We start from the raw sequence: 12,657 nt of genomic DNA on the forward strand, positions 1-12,657 counted from the left end.
TTAAACAATAAATAAAAGCACAACATATAATAATTCAATGATATTGGAATGAAATAACACAAATTCCATGTGGTTTATAAAGGGATCAGTTCTTAATCTGTAGCAAAATGATAAACAGCAAAGTTTATAATATCAAGATTACTGAGCATATGCAGAAATGAAGGCATTCTGTGAATGCAAATAAAAATTTAGAAAAAAGTTTAAAGTTAGTCAACGGTCGAATAAAGCGTTAAGGGCGTAAGCCTCAAGCTATGGAAAAGTCTAGACTATGAAAGGGTCTAGACTAGGAAAAGGTCAAAAATAATACTGTAGGAATAAAAACTGCATCAATATATTTCAGAGGACTTTCATTCAATATATTTCAGAGGACTTTCATTCTTCTTTGTCAGTGGAAGATAAATGTCAAATATGCTTAAAGATTGGAAAGGTGTGCTAAACACATAGTAGATGCAAATATTTGACTGATAAAAATTTCAAACTATTTTTAAAGGCAAATGTTACTGAAATACATCAGTGAACTCCTTACAGTGTATTGACAAGGGTTAATGCAAATTAACAAAGGTTAATTTGCATTAACAAGGGTTAATTTGATACATCAGTGGCCTCCTTGTTAAGGAGGCCACTGATGTATCAGGCAAAATTCAGATGCTGAAGTTCCCAGGTTGCAGCATAAGTCACTTCATTCAAAGTAATGAACACAATCTATAAAAAAACCTTAAAGGAAAAATTCACATGTTAAACATGTGAATGTTTATTACTGATGAATGCAGATCACTACAAGAACTGGCCAATATCCTCCTTTCAGTTACTGATGGGAAACAGCAAAGAAGTCTTTGTTCATGCAAATTTTCTGAAACTATGCTGTGCCCTAAATCTCTTGGTTTTTGTGTATACATGCATGAAGAAAAAGTAATTAGATGAAGTAACTGTGCGGAGTTAAGTCCACTTACTTAAGTGACTAACTGTTTCCACATAGAGAATTGTATATTCAAGAATATATGATTATCACATCCATGATGCAACATGATCCCTGAGGCTGGGCAACAATGCATCAAGAAAATGGAGGTAGCCACCCACATGTGAATCACTATAGACATGGTAAAGGTGTGGCATCCACATCATGAGGAATGACAAACCCTTTGTGTCACAAGGCAATACTAAATGTTAGATAACCCTCACCACCCAGTGAAAACACCACTTACCGGAGGATTGAAGTGGTGAAATCCATGTATGGTTCCCAGAGCAAAGCTCCAGCAACTTGCTATCTCCTCTATCATGCAGTATGACTGATGTCATTTGAAGTTATGATGGGCATTATATGGTGAAATCCAATATTTTTTACATTGAGGGCACAACTGAAGAACAATTTTTGTAGGCCGGCTGCAAGATAATACACTGGGACAAACCTATTAGTAACTCTCTAGAAGCCATCCAGAAGGGAGGAACTGTCAATACACTATATCCAAAAGTTTAATTAATTCACGTTTCCCTTCTCTATTTTCACACACCTACTGAATGCAATATGTACAGTAAAACTAATTGAACAAATGGATCCGCAAAATGTTATTAACTCCCAAAACTTCCTCATTCATTTCACAGATAAGCAGTCTCAGTTCCAGTTATGTCCATTTCACTTACAATTTAAAAGCTTCACTTACTTTTTCTGACAGAATCTCAGTTATTGGGATTGATAACTGAGATGAGTAATAGTTACCTCGAGCACTACTCATCTCAGTTGCCCTAATTATTTGCTTATCTCACATTGCTTTAGCAATTCAAGATAAGAATGCAACCTACTGCATTTGGTCTATATCCAAATCTCCAGCTTCATTTTCTGCCTAGTAAAACTCAAACTCTATTTTGAATAAGCTAACAGTAGAAACATTGTATTTGAACAAGAAGCAAGGCATGAACAGGCAGGAAGCAAGGTAATGGTGTGAGAAGCGAAAGATTAAAAAACTTGCTTCTTGTCCAAATGGCAGTTGAGCATTCTGGTCTCTTCCTAAAGCTACTGGCCCCAAATTTTGTCCATCTATACTCTAGCCTCTATTACAACCTGATGGTTGTATTCTATTTTCAGCTAAAGATAAGGCTGATTTACTAGCTTCCTACTTTTCTTCTAACTTTGTATCAACGATCTTAGTATCTCTTACCATAATAAATACTCTCCACTCAATGCCTCTTGCTGTCTTCTGACAGAAGAAATTCAAAAGAATTCTGAACAATTTTTATGCCAAGAAAGCTCCAGGTTCTTATGGCATTTCTCCTTGTGTTTTCAAAACCTCTAATCCTTAGCTTACTCTGTTCTGAGTTGCCTTTTTACACTTTCTTATTCTACCAAGTGGTTTTTTTTTTTTATTTTCCTTGGAAATTCTCATTTCTAGGCACTGCCTAAAAAGGACAACATTTTGCTCCCTTTCAATTATCAATGCCACTGCCCTTAGCTTTACTCTTTCCAAAGTAATTGAAAAATCCATATACTACCATCTCTTAAACTATCTTGAAACCTTCACTCTGATCACTGGTGACATATGGCTTATGTTACTCAACTTCGTACAGATTCAATAGAAACATCTGGTGAAACTAAAGCAGTTGCTCTTTACATTTCTAAGGCTTTTGATCACGTGTGCCAAAAAAGGTCTTCTAAATAACCTATCTTGAAACCTTCCATGTGATCAATAATGACCAATATGAATTAAATCAGTGTTGATTCAGTGGGATATTTTGGCTAAAGTTACTCATCTTTAGTTTAATTTGATGGAAAAGTTTGGTAAAAACCCAAGCAGTTGCTCCCTGACATTTCTAAGGCTTTTCTTCGTGCTTGGCACAAAGGTCTTCATCTTTGGTTTAATTTGATGGAAAAGTTTGGTAAAAACCCAAGTAGTTGCTCCCTGACATTTCTAAGGCTTTTCTTCGTGCTTGGCACAAAGGTCTTCTAAACAAACCATCTTATAGACTGCCCACTGCATTCTGCAATTAGGTATCCAGTTTTCTCTCTGAGTCTAACTTCTCAACTAATGCTGGTGTTCTCTAAGATTCAGTTCTTTCTCCCACTCCTTTCCCTCTCATGCATTAATGACCTTCTTCACTGACTGGAAATCCTATTCGGAATTTTGCTGATAACAGCACACTACATTCCACCTTCCAGTTTGAGAAATTTCCCAGATTCAACTTCTTGAATATCTACCACCAATTTCTTAAAATGCCAATCTTCAGCTAATTCTCCAATGGGGCAAAGATAACTTGGGCTAACTCTTTAAACCTTCTGAAACTCAGTATTGTCTTCAAAAAAAGGCTACTGCTCATTTTTGATGATACTCCGATTTCCGGACAAGATCATGTATCTGTAATAGGTTATTATTTCAAATCTTTCTTGGCATAACCACATCAAAAACTCTGGTTCCTCTGCATCAAAAAAAAAAAAAAAAAAAAACTGGGTTCCTTTTGCACTTTTGGCATTAATTTTTTTCTAAACTACATGCAAATCTCAAATTCACCATACCACAGGATATTATTACAGCGGTGGTGACATCAAACTCTCTCTCAAGCTTCGAAACTGTTCAAATGAAGACACTCAAGTAATAAAAATGCCCCGGGTCTTAAAGTCTTTCCACTCTCCAATTCACAGATGTTCAGGTTATGCTGTATGCCTTTTCTAAAGATACTTCCATGAGGCACTGTTCTGAATTGGCATCAGCAATTCCTTCACTCCCTTCCAAAACCAGTCCAACTATGTGCTGCAAGCAGTCAGCATCTGCTCATTGTTCAACCCCAAACCCTCAGAAACAACTTTTCCTCTTCCTTATTCATCCTCTTCTACTTCTGTTTTCTGGAACAATTTTCCTTCACATGTACCTCCCAAAAATTACAATCTATAGAAATTAAAGTCTACTCCTTAGCCTTCAATCCATGCATGGTACCCATCTGCTGTTATGTTAAGTGTTCAAATTTTTGATTATTGTTAAGTTTAGACAAAACTATTTTCTGCAACAGATTCAGACAATTTTCAGCTGAAATAATATCAGTAAAATGCAACATTCAGTTCAATATTATATCACCCAAAGAGAGTCATTATTGCTCCAATAAGTATTAGTTAACACAACCATTTTGTTTCAGTGTGGCCTCAACTGTGGACAAATGACATTTGTTCACAAAGACATTGAATCAGATCCAGATGTTACTTGCAACCACTCATAAAGCTCAGTCCTCCTACAAAGATCCCTTTCAATCATTGGATGTAGCAACACTGCCCTGCAAGGTTTCTACTTCTCTTTTTTTTTTTTAAAATCTCTCCTAATACTTTGAAATTTTCTTAAATTCTAATACTAAAAAATTCTCCTAATAAGTTTTTTGAGCAACAGTTGCCACATTTTTTCTCAGATAATGATGCCTTCAGGCTACTACTACTGCTTCTACAGCATTGGCTACACTGCCTGTTTCCTGATTTTTTTTTATTTTATGCAGGATGCAAGTGTTTGTCTATTTGGTGGAGGAAATACCTACAAACTTTTCACTAGGAAAAATTTTTATTGGCTCGTTTAAACTTTCTGAGAAGAAAGATGTGATGGTCCGGTTCAACTTTCAATCTTAAAAATATCTCAGTAAAACAATAATTATGTTATGTCACTGACTCAGATACCTGCAAAATTTGACTATGACCTGAAATCATGCAGAATGACCAGGGAAAGAAAAAAAAAAAAAAAAAAAAAAAAATTCCAAAATTCAGGTTTCCTGTAGAAAGAATGATCAAGTGAGTTTTGATTTTTTTTGTTAATAAAATTCCAAGCAAAGGTAAGCTATTAGTGTTATGTCAAGAAAGCACAATTTGAAATTTTAACAAAAGTTAATTTATTAAATACTTAGTTACTGCTCATACTGGATGTACTGAATTATTATTTTTTACCTAAAAGTTAAATACTTTCACAAGCATCTTTCCAGTCTACAAGTGTATGAACATTTGCCATCCACTGACAGTTCTCCAAAAATGTATGAATATAATTTTACAGATTTTTACTAATGATTAGCTTTATAAAACTTTCAGACTACGGTATATTCTGGTGTATAAGAGGACCTGATTTTTTTTTTTTTGCTTTAAATTTGCAATTAATCATATATTCACTGCATAAGTGACCCCAATTTTTTAACAGTCATCTTTTTCACTTTGCATAGTGGTGACTTATTTAGACTGCATTAAGAACCACTGTCTACTTTTTAATTATTTCTGTTCATTCTTTTAAAGTTAACATCATGATATTTTCCCACATTGCACAGTAAACTGTAAAAAAAGCTGCAAGCTGGAAATTCCCTTATATAGAAATTCATGAAACTGAAACCTACAGGCATAGATGACACTATATGTTTTCTGATTAGTAATGAACTGTAAATTGATTTCTCTGTAAACAGTTCCTTAATAGGGAAGTGCTATCTTATCTCAAAAGTTTACTTTTTTTGAAAACTTTAAAAAGTAAATTGGAAAAAAAATAACTCTTGACAAATTCCACGGAGGTTTTTTGTCCGAAGAAGCTGAAAAAATTCTTGGGTAATAGAAAAGTGAGAAATTGTATTTTTGCAAAAATATATATGTAACAAATTGTAAATAAACTGGTATTAATTCATATCTTTCTAACCCCAGCACATCATCATCGGCCATTTTCAATCCACTGCAGGATGAAGGCCTCTCCAGCAACTTTCCAGTTCCTTCTGTTTTGAGCACTGGCCATCCATTTACTACCCAAAAACTCATGAATTTCATCTATCCATCTCCACCTTTGTCTTCCAGGTTTTCTTCTACCATTTCTGGGTACCATTCTGTTATTTTCTTAGTCCATCTGTCATCATGTCTTCGAGCTATGTGTCCTGCCAAAGACCATTTTAGTTCTTTAGCTTTGATAAGAATGTCCTTTACTTGAGTTTGCTGCCTAATCCACGTGTTTCTCTTCTTATCTAACAGTCTGATTCCCAATATAATTCGTTCCATTCTTCGCTGTGTAGTTCTCAGCTTCTCTCCATTCTTTTGGTGAGTGCCCAAGTTTCACTTCCATAAGTCATGGTGGGGAGTATACATTGGTTCATTATTTTACATTTCAGACAAACTGGGATATTGCTCTTCAGTATCGGACTATATTTCCTGAATGCTATCCATCCAAAGTTTATTCTTCTTTTGACTTCCAGCCATTTATCATTATTACAGCTAATAACTTGTCCCAGATAAGTATATGACTCCACCTTTTCAATTACTGCTCCTTCAATCATTATTTCCCTTTCTGTGGCATACTTGTTCATCATTACTTTTGTTTTAGCCATATTCATCTTTAGTCCAAAATCCTTACTAACTGTGCATAACTGATTAAGATTTTCCTCTAATTCTTTGGGATCATGGCTTATGACCACAATGTCATCTGCAAATCGTAAATGGTTTAGGTACTCTCCGTTCACATTGACTCCTTTCTGCGACCAGTCTAATCTTCTGAAAGCTTCCTCAAGGGCAGCAGTAAACAGCTTCAGAGATATTGTGTCTCCTTGTCGAACTCCTTTCTCGATTTTAAATTTCCTACTGTCTTTGTCTAGTCTAATAAAGGAGGTAGCACTCTCATATATTTTCTTCAAAATCATAATATATGGGGTATCTATGCCTTGTCTTTCCAGTGCCCGAAACATTGCCTTATGCTGTATGGAGTCAAATGCCTTTTCATAATCCACAAATGCCAGGCATAATGGTGTTTTATATTCATTTGCTTTCTCCATTAGCTGTGATATTATGTGAAGGTGATCCATAGTTGAGAATCCTGTCCTAAAGCCAGCTTGCTCTTTCGGTTGATTCTCACCCCAGCACATGCCTGTAATTCAAGCTTTTGATTTTATACTTTATGTATAAGTCAACCCTAAAATTTCAGGTGATTTTTTTAATGTTTCAAAGGCTGAGTTACACAGCAGAATATATGGAATTTGAAGCCTTGTTAATTCCTAATACCATTACAGCACCTACAGTTGCTGTACCATTGTATCATCTAAAAGTACTCAGTAATCATTATATTTTTAACTGCTAGCTTTTCTTCAGATTAAAAACTAGTTCTCTTTTTACCATGTAGCATCTTTATTTATTTTATTATATTCAGCTGTAATTTAACTTTAATCATAAATATTAAGATTTAGTATATATTATATGAAAGGGATGCATTCCTTAAAAGTCCTTAGTTAAGTGAAATTTCATTAAACAAAAATGAATTCACCATTAATTTCAATATAGTAATTAGGTGACCTGAGGCAGTGTATACACATATAAATAATAGTAAAGGAAATATACAGGGTGTTTCAAAAGTGATGTTCAATAATTTAAAGGCAAAGTGTACAGACTACAATATACAAAAAAAGCCTAGTAAACATGGGTCCTTAAGTGAATTATATACATAAAGTTTGAGATATTGCACATTTCTATTTGGGATCCACCACTCACAAGTTAACTGTAAGGAGCTGGGATCCACCACTGACTTTTGTTTAGGTTAGGTTATGCTCATTCTCTCACTTTCCCCTCTCTCAATGCTCTGAGACGTAGCAGGCATACTAGTACTTGTCAAAGGATAGTCAACATGGAAAGAGGTTACAGCAACAAAGAGTATACGGACATGCACTTCACGTATGGTAAAGCCAACAGTAGTGCATTCGAGGCTGAACGTTTGTACCAAGAAGCATTTCCCCACTGAAGTTAGCTCAACAGGTGCAACAGTCATCCGGGTACATCAACGCCTTAGAGAACATGGGTGCTTAGCACTTAGTACGAGCAGGGAGACCCAGAAGCATAATACCTGACGTTGAGGAAAGTGTTAAAAAGAATAGAAAATCCAGGAATTTTGACAAGGAGGGTTGTTCTGCAAGAGTGTGTACTGAGTCATAGCAGTGTGTGGTGAATTTTACATCGCCAATTAATGTACCACTACCATATCCAGCATGTACAAGGTCTCAGCAATACAGACTACCCTCTCAGAGTGAACTTCTGCCAGTGGATGCAACAACAATGTGTTCTGAACCCCCAATTTTTTCACTGATGAAGCTGGGTTTACTCGTGATGGTATTTTTAATTTTCATAACTGTCATGTTTGGTCTGACTAAAATCTTAATGCACTTCACGAGTCACGACATCAGCAATGTTTCTTGTTGAATGTTTGGGCAGGACTACTAGGAGACCATCTAATTGACCACAATTTCTGTCAAACAGGCTAACAGGAGAGCTGTACCTTCAGTTCCTGCAAAATGTTCTTCCAGATCTCCTTGATGATGATAACGTTGCACTTCAGCAACGTTATCATCATCAAGGAGGTCTGGAAGAACATTTTGCAGGAACTGAAGGTACACCACATTTTACTCGAGTCACAACACGAGTAAAATGTGGTGCACTGGCACATTTTACTCGTGTTGTGACTCGGTATCTAACTAGAAGGTATGGTCTACAGTGTATAGGTAGACGTGGGCCTGAAATGTAACCTTCCAGATCACCAGACTTAAATCCTATGGATTTTTGTATCTGGGTCAGAAGTGTACAGCTTGGTGTATACTTCTGACATTAGCAAAGTTGAGGAATTGCAGCAACTCATTGAAGGAGCCTTTCAGAAAATCAGAAATGACCCAGGAATGTTTGAGAGGATTTGCAACTCAAGGCAGAGAAGACTACAAACCTGCATAAGGATGCAAGAACAGCATTTTGAACGCCTTTTGTAACATCCTGTAACATCTGTAAAATCCTGTGGTGTTGAAACCAAAAATTAAAAATGTATTATGTTTAATAAAACCACCCTTAGCAAAGAATTCACAGCTTTTTGCTAAACTAGTGCTCCCATAGTCAGTGGCAGATCTTAACAGAAAATGAGCATTATCTCGAAAACTGTTCATTTGCGGCACGAAGTTCACTGGGACTTTTTTGTTTACAGGCGGTTCTAACCTTGAGTTCCCAGGCTTATGAGTTTTTTTTTTTCAAAGTATCAAGTATCAACAAAATCAAAAATATGAACATTAATTGCAAAAATGAATGTTAAGCATTCATAAATACCGCATTTCAAACCACGCACGTAGCTATATAATACAGTGTACCCAGCTTTACAATATTAATCGGTTCCAGAGACACCATCATATTGTGAAAATATCATAATGTGAACCCAATAACACATTGTTTTTTGGTAATTCATTCCACGACCTCGGAAGTTCAAAATTTCGATATATAATTCCCTAAAAGGTTGTCATTATAGTGTAAATTCTATTAGTTACCAATTCAAATCACTAAAATGCACAACACTTTCATCGTTATTGTAAGTTCTGTTATAAGAACCAATTTTGAACGCCTTTGTGACATTTTTCTAAAGCACATTTCTGGAGGTCACGGCCATAAAACAAAAATAATTTACACTTTTCGGTTTATTGGGCTTTTCTGTTACTGCAAGCGATTATAAAGGGTAGTAAACTATGTTATTGCATTTGTGAAAATACCAATAGCTGGAATTATGTGGTTTTTTTACGTTATTATGGGTTGTTGTTTGGTTTTTAGGAGCATTAGCAACTAAAGCCATATTGCTCCAGGGATATGTGGTGGTCATTCCATGACCTTTTCGCATCCTCCATATTTGGTGGTCACGGGTTTGAACCCCGGTCTAATCAAGAAGTGTGTGTGTGTGCTATGTACTGCCGCTCCTGGCTAAGGACGCGCCTATGTTATTATGGTGAAATGTGTTTGCCCTTTACTGAAATCTTCAATCTTATAAAAAACAAACTTTCAGAATCTTCTCTTCATTCCTTTTTTTTTTAAGCTTCGTAAACTTGTTACTCCACACAAATCGTGTTAGCTGCAATTTGTGCATTCTGTTAAAAAATGCTTATGCATGCTATTGAAATTTATATAGAAAAGAGAAGATTATCTAGGAAAAAAATGTCTCTTGAAACATTTCTGAAGAAGATGGCTCCTTGTGCAACAAACCAAAGAGTGCCAAGCCAATAATAAGTGATCAACAAGTGTGCATTTAGTCGACGATGAAGAATAAACATTCTTTAAAATTTGTAAGTCATAAATAATTTCTTTATTATAATTTGCTTGATTTTACAGGCTACATTTTAATTTCTTTGGATAAATCAATCATTGTTTAAACATAAACTAATTAGCTAACTAATTTCATTGCTGAGAACGTAACCCCTATTTTTAACATTATGTCTAAGGGATTTAATTCCTGCTTTAAAAGCGCGCGCTAGGAACGGATTAACTCGTAAAGTCGAGAACTACCTTTATTTTTGAAACACCCTGTATAGTACACGTGTATATATATATGTATACCAGGTGGTTATAAAATAAGTTTCCCTATTCAGGAGACCCTAGTGTCAAAATGGTTAGAGATAGCGCTGTGAAAATCGGTGGGCATGTCATTTAGAGTATGGGGAAACGATTTGTAGAAGAAAAAAATTAGTTCGAATTTCTGCCACCAGGGGAGAAATTGGCACTGTAAACATGAGATGGAATACTTAACTTAGGATTAGATTTTAATATCAGAACTTAGAAATCTACAGATATTGTTCTATCTGCTTTCCTTCACTTAAGATGACATTCTGAAAATGGAGGACTGTGTGCGACAGTTTACATAGCAACTCATTGGGGATGTTGACTACATGCTTTTTAATGCTTGCTTTCAACTCGACAAGTCTTTATGCTGCCATGGTAAACTCTGTCTTTTGAACGAGCAGTTCCTTCACTTGACCAACTTGAGGAGGGGCACCATCTTGCATGAACACTATGGTCTCCAAGCATTGCCTTTCTTGCAGAGTGGGGATAAGGTGATCTCTTAGAAGAGCGCAACACAGTGCACTAGTTAAAGTACACCTTACAGGGCCATGAGGTGTAGACTCTTCAATGAAAAATGGTCCAATTATAAACTCTGCTGTGAATCCACACCATACTATAATGCAGTGGTTTTCAACCGGGGTGCCACAACAACATTCTTGGGGTGCCGTGTAATTTGGGTTTAAGTTACTTAAAGTTATTATTATTATTATTTTTTAAAATTTGTATATTTATTTCATTATAAAAAGGTGTATGGTATTCATTGTACTGTATCTTTTTAATTTTATGGTGATCTATAATTGATCTTTATTTAGTACCTCTATATAAAGAATAAAATTATTATATAGATATATATTAAAAGGTCGAAAAACTATTGTGCTAGGTATTTCTTTTGGCCTAGGGTTGCCATGAAAAAATTACTGGAACATTAAGGACACTGAACGGAGAAAGTTTGGGAACATCTGCTGTAATGTATGGACTTTGTAGTGGTCTTTCATGCACAGTAGATGGACGAGAATTTCCCCATATTCGGCAGTTTTGTGCATTTACAGCCCCATAAAGAGTGAAATGTGCCTCATCAGACCACAAGATCATTCGAGCCCATGTATCATGAAGTTCCATACGAGCCAGAAATCATAGAACAAAGTCTATTCGTTGTAGCTGATCACAAGACTTTAGTTCTTGAACTAAAGGGAATCTTGTACGGGAACCAGCGTAAAATTATTCAAAGCACTTTATGTACAGTAGACCAAGGAAGGTTCAAGTCTCTTGACACACCTCTGGCACTACTGACTGATAGTATTTCGCATTCTGACCTGGAGGCCATTGCAACCACCACTTCATCCACTACCTCTGTTCCAATACGTGGTCGTCCTCTGCCTGGAATTACACCAGCTCCCCGGTCACTTCAAATTTCTTTATTAGTTTTCGAAGTCCCCACTGACGTCAAAGGTCCTTTACGCAAACCTTTAAGTTTCCGATATTCACATAGTGCATTAGCATTACTATTATTTGAGTAGAACACTTTTACTAAAAGAGCACATTCCCTTTTTGTAAGAGACATAATGGTTATTGACAGTGGCGTTGGCCTTTCTGCTTTTATCTAACAGGATATCATTTGAGTAAACAGCGTGTCTTGAAGTAAATGACAACTTTTACATATGTGCAGTGCCATTTTGCCCATGGTGGCGAAAATTTGAACTAATTTTTTTACTTCTACAAATCGCTTCATTATACCCTAAATGACATACTCACCAACTTTCACAGCACTAACTCTAACCATTTTGACACTAGGGTCTCCTGAATAAGGAAACTTAATTTATAACCACCTGGTATATAAAATGCTTAGGTATGCTGCCCAAATTTTCCAACTGCTAATTGTTGACAGCACCCATTCACGCGGTTCACCTCGTATGACTACCATACCGGGCATTCTTTATTAATTTTTGTACTAACATTTTTCGACTGAAGAAAGGCAACCTATCTTCAGTCGAAATAGAATTATTATTATTATTAGTCATATGGTGCAAGGAAGCCTGAGGCTTATGCTGCACCAGCCAAATTTCTGTGCTACCATGAGAGAGAGAGAGAGAGAGAGAGAGAGAGAGAAGGGAATCACCAAGAAAGCAAGAAAGAGAAGAATGATATCCAGCTCAGGACCCTGGGTTTGCCAAACTTACCAGATGTGAGCCCCTGGGGTATAATTGGTAGCTGAAAGCTATTGATTTTATTTTTATGAAGTGTAAAAATGGCTGAACTGTGTGTAAGAACTTTGATAAAATGTAGAAGAAATGCTAATGAAACATTAGAGGAGAGATCTAATAGACTAAGAGACTGAACCGAGACTC

At 36.0% G+C, this 12,657-nt stretch overlaps 1 protein-coding gene across 2 annotated transcripts in view; it reads right to left on the bottom strand.

Moving 5' to 3' along the window:
- LOC150087336 (golgin subfamily A member 2-like) overlaps positions 1-12,657 on the bottom strand; it is a 436,198-nt gene that overhangs the window by 76,220 nt on the left and 347,321 nt on the right. The window lies entirely within an intron of this gene.

Source organism: Mastigoproctus giganteus, chromosome 4 (assembly GCF_048544385.1).
Source record: "Mastigoproctus giganteus isolate SK-2022 chromosome 4, ASM4854438v1, whole genome shotgun sequence".
Taxonomy (NCBI): domain Eukaryota; kingdom Metazoa; phylum Arthropoda; class Arachnida; order Uropygi; family Thelyphonidae; genus Mastigoproctus; species Mastigoproctus giganteus.